The 12,850-nt window shown below is 40.5% G+C and overlaps 6 non-coding genes across 6 annotated transcripts; all 6 read left to right on the forward strand.

Annotated features, from left to right (window-relative positions):
- Positions 1-909: 909 nt before the first annotated feature.
- Positions 910-996, forward strand: TRNASTOP-UCA (transfer RNA opal suppressor (anticodon UCA)). The gene has a single exon. It is a non-coding gene; the product is annotated as a tRNA-Sec (tRNA).
- Positions 997-3,101: 2,105 nt separating this feature from the next.
- TRNASTOP-UCA (transfer RNA opal suppressor (anticodon UCA)) lies at positions 3,102-3,188 on the forward strand. Its single transcript has one exon. It is a non-coding gene; the product is annotated as a tRNA-Sec (tRNA).
- Positions 3,189-5,295: 2,107 nt separating this feature from the next.
- Positions 5,296-5,382, forward strand: TRNASTOP-UCA (transfer RNA opal suppressor (anticodon UCA)). The gene has a single exon. It is a non-coding gene; the product is annotated as a tRNA-Sec (tRNA).
- Positions 5,383-7,416: 2,034 nt separating this feature from the next.
- Positions 7,417-7,503, forward strand: TRNASTOP-UCA (transfer RNA opal suppressor (anticodon UCA)). Its single transcript has one exon. It is a non-coding gene; the product is annotated as a tRNA-Sec (tRNA).
- A 2,033-nt stretch (positions 7,504-9,536) lies between these two features.
- TRNASTOP-UCA (transfer RNA opal suppressor (anticodon UCA)) lies at positions 9,537-9,623 on the forward strand. The gene has a single exon. It is a non-coding gene; the product is annotated as a tRNA-Sec (tRNA).
- Positions 9,624-11,657: 2,034 nt separating this feature from the next.
- TRNASTOP-UCA (transfer RNA opal suppressor (anticodon UCA)) lies at positions 11,658-11,744 on the forward strand. The gene has a single exon. It is a non-coding gene; the product is annotated as a tRNA-Sec (tRNA).
- Positions 11,745-12,850: the final 1,106 nt, after the last annotated feature.

Raw genomic sequence — 12,850 nt, forward strand, 5'->3', positions numbered from 1 at the left:
GGTGTCTTGACTTTCCTTTTCACAAGTCATGTTGTGGTGTCTTGGCTTTCCTTTACACAAATCATGTTGTATTTTCTTGAACTATCCTCTACACAAGTCATGTTATGGTGTCTTGGTCTTTCCTTTACAGCATTCATGTTGTGTTGTCTTGGATTTTTCTTACCACAAGTCATGGTGTTTCCTTTACCCGAGTCATGTTTTGTTGTCTTGGACTTTCCTTTATACGAGCCATGCTGTGGTGTCTTCAGCTTTCCATGAGTTATGTTGTGGTATCCTAGAATTTCCTTTACACAATTCATGTTGTGGTGTCTTGGCTTTCCTTGACATGAGTCATGTTGTGTTGTCTTGATCTTCCTTTTACACAATTCATGTTGTGGTGTCTTGGCTTTCTTTTACGCAATTCATGTTGTGGTGTTTTGGCTTTTCTTTTACACAAGTAATGTTGTGGTGTTTTGGCTTTCCTTTACACAAGTCATATTTTGGTGTCTTGCTCTTTCCGTACAAGGAGTCAGAGAGAGTGAGAAACAGAGTAAGGCTTTAATAATGTCTGTTTATTCTGTGTTCTGTAAACTCAAATCAGCATGGCCTTTCCTATTCTATCGTTGTTAACGCTGACACTAGCAATGATTTATCTGAACTTTGTCCACATTATAAGAAAGGGTGACAGCAAGTCTTGTTTACCCAGAAATCCTGTCTCTGTTTTGCATACAATCAAAGGTTCATATTCTGAACTTTTGACTAAATCAGTGCATGAAAATAAAGACAAATCAAAAATAGAGCTGAGCCCAGAACTTCAATAAATAGTGGACATTGATAGCTAGGCGGATTACATATTTTGGCCCGCACCCTACCTGTAAAAGCTTATGTATCCTTGTGATCTATATACCTGTTTTGCTATAATGTTTCTTTGCCCGGATGAACCTCAGTGGTCTGGGGTGCAGGCTTCAAACCTGTAGCTGTCTAGCGACAGAGTGGTTCAATTCCACCTTCTGGGTGAGGCAGCATTTGTGATGGGCTGCCCATTGTCAGGGTAACTGATACATATGCTTTTTGTCAATTCTGTTTATGTTCACAACTTGTAGAACACAATATTTGGTAACTACATTTTCAGCAGCCCAGCCGACACATGTTTTCTTCTCTGTTTTCAAGGCCACGTCACAATTTAAGATCAAAGAGTATCCGAGAGAATTACTTGTTAAATAGTAGCCAGCGCTCTGAGGAGCGATTCACCTGGGCACCCCAGCAAGTCATGAAAGGAAGGTATGCATTAAACACAGTGCAGATTGGAGAATCTGACATTAATAATCTGAGAGATTGGGAAGATATAGTGTCCGATACTAATGAAATGAAGGCAGTGACGTTCATCAATGGAATGAGGGTATCACCTTTGACAATATCAAAGTTAATGGTCATCTATCTGCTCCCATAGATGCCCCCGGTACTGGGGAAGGACCACTGAACCCCATCCTCACTCCACGGAGTAGGCACTTTACTTCCTTGTTGCAGACTTTACTCACAGATCTTGGAGTCTCACAGTCTTTCTGTGCACCCAATATAAACAAATGAATAAATAAATACATGAATACATATGTATAATGAATCCTGCAAAATGAATTTGCCTCTAGGCTATCCCATTTTAGGGCCAGATAATGGACCCTGAGGCCCAATGACATAAAACGATATACTCAGGATTATACCATTCCATCACATTTGGAAACTAGCATTAAAAAGACATTTTGAACAACAAAAATCTAACCTCCTTACCTCGTCCTCTCATCTGGAGTGATCCAGCAGAGCAAAAAACATGTTGCAGCATAACCTGATTAATAGAGTGTTTTAAGTCTCCTCCAGTATATGTCTACCCATTTACCGGTAAAAGGGAAAAAACTGCCACAGAATTTATGTTAAAGTGTATTGGGCTTCTCTTTCCACAAGTCGTTTTGAGGTGTCTTGGACTTTCCTTTCCATGAGTCATGTTGTGGTGTCTTGGTTTTTCCTTTCCATGAGTCATGTTGTGGTGTCTTGGCTGTCCTGAACACAAGTCATGTTGTGGTGTCTTCGGCTTTCATTTTCACGAGTCATGTTGTGGTGCCATGGCTTTCCTTTACACAAGTCATGTTGTGGTGTCTTGGCTTGCCTTTTCATGAGTCACGTTGTGGTGTCTTGGCTTTCCTTTACACGAGTAATGTTGTGGTGTCTTGACTTTCCTTTACACAAGTCAAGTTGCGGTGTCTTGGCTTTCCTTTACACAAGTCATGTTGTATTTTATTGAACTATCCTTTACACAAGTCATGTCATGGTGTCTTGGTCTTTCCTTTACAGCATTCATGTTGTGTTGTCTTGGATTTTTCTTACCACAAGTCATGCTGTTTCCTTTACCCGAGTCATGTTTTGTTGTCTTGGACTTTCCTTTACACGAGCCATGCTGTGGTGTCTTCAGCTTTCCATGAGTTATGTTGTGGTATCCTGGAATTTCCTTTACACAATTCATGTTGTGGTGTCTTGGCTTTCCTTGACATGAGTCATGTTGTGTTGTCTTGATCTTCCTTTTACACAATTCATGTTGTGGTGTCTTGGCTTTCTTTTATGCAATTCATGTTGTGGTGTTTTGGCTTTCCTTTACACAAGTCATGTTGTGGTGTTTTGGCTTTCCTTTACACAAGTCATATTTTGGTGTCTTGCTCTTTCCGTTCAAGGAGTCAGAGAGAGTGAGAGAACAGAGTAAGGCTTTAATAATGTCTGTTTATTCTGTGTTCTGTAAACTCAAATCAGCATGGCCTTTCCTATTCTATTGTTGTTAACGCTGACATTAGCAATGATTTATCTGAACTTTGTCCACATTATAAGAAAGGGTGGCAGCAAGTCTTGTTTACCCAGAAATCCTGTCTCTGTTTTGCATACAATCAAAGGTTCATATTCTGAACTTTTGACTAAATCAGTGCATGAAAATAAAGACAAATCAAAAATAGAGCTGAGCCCAGAACTTCAATAAATAGTGGACATTGATAGCTAGGCGGATTACACATTTTGGCCCGCACCCTACCTATAAAAGCGTATGTATTCTTGTGATTTATATACCTGTTTTGCTGTAATGTTTCTTTGCCCGGATGAACCTCAGTGGTCTGGGGTGCAGGCTTCAAACCTGTAGCTGACTAGCGACAGAGTGGTTCAATTCCACCTTATGGGCGAGGCAGCATTTGTGATGGGCTGCCCATTGTCAGGGTAACTGATACATATGCTTTTTGTCAATTCTGTTTATGTTCACAACTTGTAGAACACAATATTTGGTAACTACATTTTCAGCAGCCCAGCTGACACGTGTTTTCTTCTCTGTTTTCAAGGCCAAGTCACAATTTAAGATCAAAGAGTATCCAAGAGAATTACTTGTTAAATAGTAGCCAGCGCTCTGAGGAGTGATTCACCTGGGCACCCCAGCAAGTCATGAAAGGAAGGTATGCATTAAACACAGTGTAGATTGGAGAATCTGACATTAATAATCTGAGAGATTGGGAAGAGATAGTGTCCGATACTAATGAATTGAAGGCAGTGACGTTCATCAATGGAATGAGGGTATCACCTTTGACAATATGAAAGTAAATGGTCATCTATCTGCTCCCATAGATGCCCCCGGTACTGGAGAAGGACCACTGAACCCCATCCTCACTCCACGGAGTAGGCACTTTACTTCTTTGTTGAAGACTTTACTCACAGATCTTGGAGTCTCACAGTCTTTCTGTGCACCCAATATAAACAAATGAATAAATAAATACATGAATACATATGTATAATGAATCCTGCAAAATGAATTTGCCTCTAGGCTATCCCATTTTTAGGGCCAGATAATGGACCCTGAGGCCCAATTACATAAAGCGTTATCCTCAGGATTATACCATTCCATCACATTTGGAAACTAGGATTAAAAAGACATTTTGTACAACAAAAATCTAACCTCCTTACCTCGTCCTCTCATCTGGAGTGATCCAGCAGAGCAAAAAACATGTTGCAGCATAACTTGATTAATAGAGTGTTTTAAGTCTCCCCCAGTATATGTCTACCCATTTCCCGGCAAATGGGAAAAAACTGCCACACAATTTATGTTAAAGTGTCTTGGGCTTTTCTTTCCACAAGTCATTTTGAGGTGTCTTGGACTTTCCTTTCCATGAGTCATGTTGTGGTGTCTTGGTTTTTCCTTTCCATGAGTCATGTTGTGGTGTCTTGGCTTTCCTTTACACAAGTCCTGTTGTGGTGTCTTCGGCTTTCCTTTACACAAATCATGTTGTGGTACCATGGCTTTCCTTTACACAAGTCATGTTGTGGTGTCTTGGCTTGCCTTTTCATGAGTCACGTTGTGGTGTCTTGGCTTTCCTTTACACGAGTCATGTTGTGGTATCTTGACTTTCCTTTACACAAGTCATGTTGTGGTGTCTTGGCTTTCCTTTACACAAGTCATGTTGTGTTTTCTTGAACTATCCTTTACACAAGTCATGTTATTGTGTCTTGGTCTTTCCTTTACAGCATTCATGTTGTATTGTCTTGGATTTTTCTTACCACAGGTCATGGTGTTTCCTTTACCTGAGTCATGTTTTGGTGTCTTGGACTTTCCTTTACACGAGCCATGCTGTGGTGTCTTCAGCTTTCCATGAGTTATGTTGTGGTATCCTGGAATTTCCTTTACACAATTTTATGTTGTGGTGTCTTGGCTTTCGTTGACATGAGTCATGTTGTGTTGTCTTGATCTTCCTTTTACACAATTCATGTTGTGGTGTCTTGGCTTTATTTTACGCAATTCATGTTGTGGTGTTTTGGCTTTCCTTTACACAAGTCATGTTGTGGTGTTTTGGCTTTCCTTTACACAAGTCATGTTTTGGTGTCTTGCTCTTTCCGTTCAAGGAGTCAGAGAGAGTGAGAGAACAGAGTAAGGCTTTAATAATGTCTGTTTCTTCTGTGTTCTGTAAACTCAAATCAGCACGGCCTTTCCTCTTCTATTGTTGTTAACGCTGACATTAGCAACGATTTATCTGAACTTTGTCCACATTATAAGAAAGGTTGGAAGCAAATCTCGTTTACCCAGAAATCCTGTCTCTGTTTTGCATACAATCAAAGGTTCATATTCTGAACTTTTGACTAAATCAGTGCATGAAAATAAAGACAAATCAAAAATAGAGCTGAGCCCAGAACTTCAATAAATAGTGGACATTGATAGCTAGGCGGATTACATATTTTGGCCCGCACCCTACCTGTAAAAGAGTATGTATTCTTGTGATATACTTACCTGTTTTGCTATAATGTTTCTTTGCCCGGATGAACCTCAGTGGTCTGGGGTGCAGGCTTCAAACCTGTAGCTGTCTAGCGACAGAGTGGTTCAATTCCACCTTCTGGGCGAGGCAGCATTTGTGATGGGCTGCCCATTGTCAGGGTAACTGATACATATCCTTTTTGTCAATTCTGTTTATGTTCACAACTTGTAGAACACAATATTTGATAACTACATTTTCAGCTGCCCAGCCGACACGTGTTTTCTTCTCTGTTTTCAAGGCCACGTCACCATTTAAGATCAAAGAGTATCCGAGAGAATTACTTGTTAAATAGTAGCCAGCGCTCTGAGGAGCGATTCACCTGGGCACCCCAGCAAGTCATGAAAGGAAGGTATGCATTAAACACAGTGTAGATTGGAGAATCTGACATTAATAATCTGAGAGATTGGGAAGAGATAGTGTCCGATACTAATGAAATGAAGGCAGTGACGTTCATCAATGGAATGAGGGTATCACCTTTGACAATATCAAAGTAAATGGTCATCTATCTGCTCCCATAGATGCCCCCGGTACTGGGGAAGGATCACTGAACCCCATCCTCACTCCACGGAGTAGGCACTTTACTTCTTTGTTGCAGACTTTACTCACAGATCTTGGAGTCTCACAGTCTTTCTGTGCACCCAATATAAACAAATGAATAAATACATACATGAATACATATGTATAATGAATCCTGCAAAATGAATTTGCCTCTAGGCTATCCCATTTTTAGGGCCAGATAATGGACCCTGAGGCCCAATGACATAAAACGATATCCTCAGGATTATACCATTCCATCACATTTGGAAACTAGGATTAAAAAGACATTTTGTACAACAAAAATCTAACCTCCTTACCTCGTCCTCTCATCTGGAGTGATCCAGCAGAGCAAAAAACATGTGTCAGCATAACCTGATTAATAGAGTGTTTTAAGTCTCCCCCAGTATATGTCTACCCATTTCCCGGCAAAAGGGAAAAAACTGCCACACAATTTATGTTAAAGTGTCTTGGGCTTTTCTTTCCACAAGTCGTTTTGAGGTGTCTTGAGCTTTCCTTCCATGAGTCATGTTGTGGTGTCTTCGGCTTTCATTTGCACGAGTCATGTTGTGGTGCCATGGCTTTCCTTTACACAAGTCATGTTGTGGTGTCTTGGCTTGCCTTTTCATGAGTCACGTTGTGGTGTCATGGCTTTCCTTTACACGAGTAATGTTGTGGTGTCTTGACTTTCCTTTTCACAAGTCATGTTGTGGTGTCTTGGCTTTCCTTTACACAAATCATGTTGTATTTTCTTGAACTATCCTCTACACAAGTCATGTTATGGTGTCTTGGTCTTTCCTTTACAGCATTCATGTTGTGTTGTCTTGGATTTTTCTTACCACAAGTCATGGTGTTTCCTTTACCCGAGTCATGTTTTGTTGTCTTGGACTTTCCTTTACACGAGCCATGCTGTGGTGTCTTCAGCTTTCCATGAGTTATGTTGTGGTATCCTAGAATTTCCTTTACACAATTCAAGTTGTGGTGTCTTGGCTTTCCGTGACATGAGTCATGTTGTTTTGTCTTGATCTTCCTTTTACACAATTCATGTTGTGGTGTCTTGGCTTTCTTTTACGCAATTCATGTTGTGGTGTTTTGGCTTTCCTTTACACAAGTCATGTTGTGGTGTTTTGGCTTTCCTTTACACAAGTCATATTTTGGTGTCTTGCTCTTTCCGTTCAAGGAGTCAGAGAGAGTGAGAGAACATAGTAAGGCTTTAATAATGTCTGTTTATTCTGTGTTCTGTAAACTCAAATCAGCATGGCCTTTCCTATTCTATTGTTTTTAACGCTGACTTTAGCAATGATTTATCTGAACTTTGTCCACATTATAAGAAAGGGTGGCAGCAAGTCTCGTTTACCCAGAAATCCTGTCTCTGTTTTGCATACAATCAAAGGTTCATATTCTGAACTTTTGACTAAATCAGTGCATGAAAATAAAGACAGATCAAAAATAGAGCTGAGCCCAGAACTTCAATAAATAGTGGACATTGATAGCTAGGCGGATTACACATTTTGGCCCGCACCCTACCTGTAAAAGCGTATGTATTCTTGTGATGTATATACCTGTTTTGCTATAATGTTTCTTTGCCCGGATGAACCTTAGTGGTCTGGGGTGCAGGCTTCAAACCTGTAGCTGTCTAGCGACAGAGTGGTTCAATTCCACCTTCTGGGCGAGGCAGCATTTGTGATGGGCTGCCCATTGTCAGGGTAACTGATACATATGCTTTTTGTCAATTCTGTTTATGTTCACAACTTGTAGAACACAATATTTGATAACTACATTTTCAGCTGCCCAGCCGACACATGTTTTCTTCTCTGTTTTCAAGGCCACGTCGCAATTTAAGATCAAAGAGTATCCAAGAGAATTACTTGTTAAATAATAGCCAGCGCTCTGAGGAGCGATTCTTCTGGGCACCCCAGCAAGTCATGAAAGAAAGGTATGCATTAAACACAGTGTAGATTGGAGGATCTGACATTAATAATCTGAGAGATTGGGAAGACATAGTGTCCGATACTAATGAAATGAAGGCAGTGACGTTCATCAATGGAATGAGGGTATCACCTTTGACAATATCAAAGTAAATGGTCATCTATCTGCTCCCATAGATGCCCCCGGTACTGGGGAAGGATCACTGAACCCCATCCTCACTCCACGGAGTAGGCACTTTACTTCTTTGTTGCAGACTTTACTCACAGATCTTGGAGTCTCACAGTCTTTCTGTGCACCCAATATAAACAAATGAATAAATAAATACATGAATACATATGTATAATGAATCCTGCAAAATGAATTTGCCTCTAGGCTATCCCATTTTTAGGGCCAGATAATGGACCCTGAGGCCCAATGACATAAAACGATATCCTCAGGATTATACCATTCCATCAGATTTAGAAACTAGGATTAAAAAGACATTTTGTACAACAAAAATCTAACCTCCTTACCTCGTCCTCTCATCTGGAGTGATCCAGCAGAGCAAAAAACATGTGTCAGCATAACCTGATTAATAGAGTGTTTTAAGTCTCCCCCAGTATATGTCTACCCATTTCCCGCCAAAAGGGAAAAAACTGCCACACAATTTATGTTAAAGTGTCTTGGGCTTTTCTTTCCACAAGTCGTTTTGAGGTGTCTTGAGCTTTCCTTCCATGAGTCATGTTGTGGTGTCTTCGGCTTTCATTTGCACGAGTCATGTTGTGGTGCCATGACTTTCCTTTACACAAGTCATGTTGTGGTGTCTTGGCTTGCCTTTTTATGAGTCACGTTGTGGTGTCTTGGCTTTCCTTTACACGAGTAATGTTGTGGTGTCTTGACTTTCCTTTTCACAAGTCATGTTGTGGTGTCTTGGCTTTCCTTTACACAAATCATGTTGTATTTTCTTGAACTATCCTCTACACAAGTCATGTTATGGTGTCTTGGTCTTTCCTTTACAGCATTCATGTTGTGTTGTCTTGGATTTTTCTTACCACAAGTCATGGTGTTTCCTTTACCCGAGTCATGTTTTGTTGTCTTGGACTTTCCTTTACACGAGCCATGCTGTGGTGTCTTCAGCTTTCCATGAGCTATGTTGTGGTATCCTAGAATTTCCTTTACACAATTCATGTTGTGGTGTCTTGGCTTTCCTTGACATGAGTCATGTTGTGTTGTCTTGATCTTCCTTTTACACAATTCATGTTGTGGTGTCTTGGCTTTCTTTTACGCAATTCATGTTGTGGTGTTTTGGCTTTCCTTTACACAAGTCATGTTGTGGTGTTTTGGCTTTCCTTTACACAAGTCATATTTTGGTGTCTTGCTCTTTCCGTTCAAGGAGTCAGAGAGAGTGAGAAACAGAGTAAGGCTTTAATAATGTCTGTTTATTCTGTGTTCTGTAAACTCAAATCAGCATGGCCTTTCCTATTCTATTGTTGTTAACGCTGACACTAGCAATGATTTATCTGAACTTTGTCCACGTTATAAGAAAGGGTGGCAGCAAGTCTTGTTTACCCAGAAATCCTGTCTCTGTTTTGCATACAATCAAAGGTTCATATTCTGAACTTTTGACTAAATCAGTGCATGAAGAAAAAGACAGATCAAAAATAGAGCTGAGCCCAGAACTTCAATAAATAGTGGACATTGATAGCTAGGCGGATTACACATTTTGGCCCGCACCCTACCTGTAAAAGCGTATGTATTCTTGTGATATATATACCTGTTTTGCTATAATGTTTCTTTGCCCGGATAAACCTCAGTGGTCTGGGGTGCAGGCTTCAAACCTGTAGCTGTCTAGCGACAGAGTGGTTCAATTCCACCTTCTGGGCGAGGCAGCATTTGTGATGGGCTGCCCATTGTCAGGGTAACTGATACATATGCTTTTTGTCAATTCTGTTTATGTTCACAACTTGTAGAACACAATATTTGATAACTACATTTTCAGCTGCCCAGCCGACACGTGTTTTCTTCTCTGTTTTCAAGGCCACGTCGCAATTTAAGATCAAAGAGTATCCAAGAGAATTACTTGTTGAATAGTAGCCAGCGCTCTGAGGAGCGATTCTCCTGGGCACCCCAGCAAGTCATGAAAGAAAGGTATGCATTTAACACAGTGTAGATTGGAGGATCTGAAATTAATAATCTGAGAGATTGGGAAGAGATAGTGTCCGATACTAATGAAATGAAGGCAGTGACGTTCATCAATGGAATGAGGGTATCACCTTTGACAATATCAAAGTAAATGGTCATCTATCTGCTCCCATAGATGCCCCCGGTACTGGGGAAGGATCACTGAACCCCATCCTCACTCCACGGAGTAGGCACTTTACTTCTTTGTTGCAGACTTTACTCACAGATCTTGGAGTCTCACAGTCTTTCTGTGCACCCAATATAAACAAATGAATAAATAAATACATGAATACATATGTATAATGAATCCTGCAAAATGAATTTGGATCTAGGCTATCCAATTTTTAGGGCCAGATAATGGACCCTGAGGCCCAATGACATAAAACGATATCCTCAGGATTATACCATTCCATCACATTTGGAAACTAGGATTAAAAAGACATTTTGTACAACAAAAATCTAACCTCCTTACCTCGTCCTCTCATCTGGAGTGATCCAGCAGAGCAAAAAACATGTGTCAGCATAACCTGATTAATAGAGTGTTTTAAGTCTCCCCCAGTATATGTCTACCCATTTCCCGGCAAAAGGGAAAAAACTGCCACACAATTTATGTTAAAGTGTCTTGGGATTTTCTTTCCACAAGTCGTTTTGAGGTGTCTTGAGCTTTCCTTCCATGAGTCATGTTGTGGTGTCTTCGGCTTTCATTTGCACGAGTCATGTTGTGGTGCCATGGCTTTCCTTTACACAAGTCATTTTGTGGTGTCTTGGCTTGCCTTTTCATGAGTCACGTTGTGGTGTCTTGGCTTTCCTTTACATGAGTAATGTTGTGGTGTCTTGACTTTCCTTTTCACAAGTCATGTTGTGGTGTCTTGGCTTTCCTTTACACAAATCATGTTGTATTTTCTTGAACTATCCTCTACACAAGTCATGTTATGGTGTCTTGGTCTTTCCTTTACAGCATTCATGTTGTGTTGTCTTGGATTTTTCTTACCACAAGTCATGGTGTTTCCTTTACCCGAGTCATGTTTTGTTGTCTTGGACTTTCCTTTATACGAGCCATGCTGTGGTGTCTTCAGCTTTCCATGAGTTATGTTGTGGTATCCTAGAATTTCCTTTACACAATTCATGTTGTGGTGTCTTGGCTTTCCTTGACATGAGTCATGTTGTGTTGTCTTGATCTTCCTTTTACACAATTCATGTTGTGGTGTCTTGGCTTTCTTTTACGCAATTCATGTTGTGGTGTTTTGGCTTTTCTTTTACACAAGTAATGTTGTGGTGTTTTGGCTTTCCTTTACACAAGTCATATTTTGGTGTCTTGCTCTTTCCGTACAAGGAGTCAGAGAGAGTGAGAAACAGAGTAAGGCTTTAATAATGTCTGTTTATTCTGTGTTCTGTAAACTCAAATCAGCATGGCCTTTCCTATTCTATCGTTGTTAACGCTGACACTAGCAATGATTTATCTGAACTTTGTCCACATTATAAGAAAGGGTGACAGCAAGTCTTGTTTACCCAGAAATCCTGTCTCTGTTTTGCATACAATCAAAGGTTCATATTCTGAACTTTTGACTAAATCAGTGCATGAAAATAAAGACAAATCAAAAATAGAGCTGAGCCCAGAACTTCAATAAATAGTGGACATTGATAGCTAGGCGGATTACATATTTTGGCCCGCACCCTACCTGTAAAAGCTTATGTATCCTTGTGATCTATATACCTGTTTTGCTATAATGTTTCTTTGCCCGGATGAACCTCAGTGGTCTGGGGTGCAGGCTTCAAACCTGTAGCTGTCTAGCAACAGAGTGGTTCAATTCCACCTTCTGGGTGAGGCAGCATTTGTGATGGGCTGCCCATTGTCAGGGTAACTGATACATATGCTTTTTGTCAATTCTGTTTATGTTCACAACTTGTAGAACACAATATTTGGTAACTACATTTTCAGCAGCCCAGCCGACACATGTTTTCTTCTCTGTTTTCAAGGCCACGTCACAATTTAAGATCAAAGAGTATCCGAGAGAATTACTTGTTAAATAGTAGCCAGCGCTCTGAGGAGCGATTCACCTGGGCACCCCAGCAAGTCATGAAAGGAAGGTATGCATTAAACACAGTGCAGATTGGAGAATCTGACATTAATAATCTGAGAGATTGGGAAGATATAGTGTCCGATACTAATGAAATGAAGGCAGTGACGTTCATCAATGGAATGAGGGTATCACCTTTGACAATATCAAAGTTAATGGTCATCTATCTGCTCCCATAGATGCCCCCGGTACTGGGGAAGGACCACTGAACCCCATCCTCACTCCACGGAGTAGGCACTTTACTTCCTTGTTGCAGACTTTACTCACAGATCTTGGAGTCTCACAGTCTTTCTGTGCACCCAATATAAACAAATGAATAAATAAATACATGAATACATATGTATAATGAATCCTGCAAAATGAATTTGCCTCTAGGCTATCCCATTTTAGGGCCAGATAATGGACCCTGAGGCCCAATGACATAAAACGATATACTCAGGATTATACCATTCCATCACATTTGGAAACTAGCATTAAAAAGACATTTTGAACAACAAAAATCTAACCTCCTTACCTCGTCCTCTCATCTGGAGTGATCCAGCAGAGCAAAAAACATGTTGCAGCATAACCTGATTAATAGAGTGTTTTAAGTCTCCTCCAGTATATGTCTACCCATTTACCGGTAAAAGGGAAAAAACTGCCACAGAATTTATGTTAAAGTGTATTGGGCTTCTCTTTCCACAAGTCGTTTTGAGGTGTCTTGGACTTTCCTTTCCATGAGTCATGTTGTGGTGTCTTGGTTTTTCCTTTCCATGAGTCATGTTGTGGTGTCTTGGCTGTCCTTAACACAAGTCATGTTGTGGTGTCTTCGGCTTTCATTTTCACGAGTCATGTTGTGGTGCCATGGCTTTC

This window comes from Lissotriton vulgaris, chromosome 5 (genome assembly GCF_964263255.1).
Source record: "Lissotriton vulgaris chromosome 5, aLisVul1.2, whole genome shotgun sequence".
Lineage (NCBI taxonomy): Eukaryota > Metazoa > Chordata > Amphibia > Caudata > Salamandridae > Lissotriton > Lissotriton vulgaris.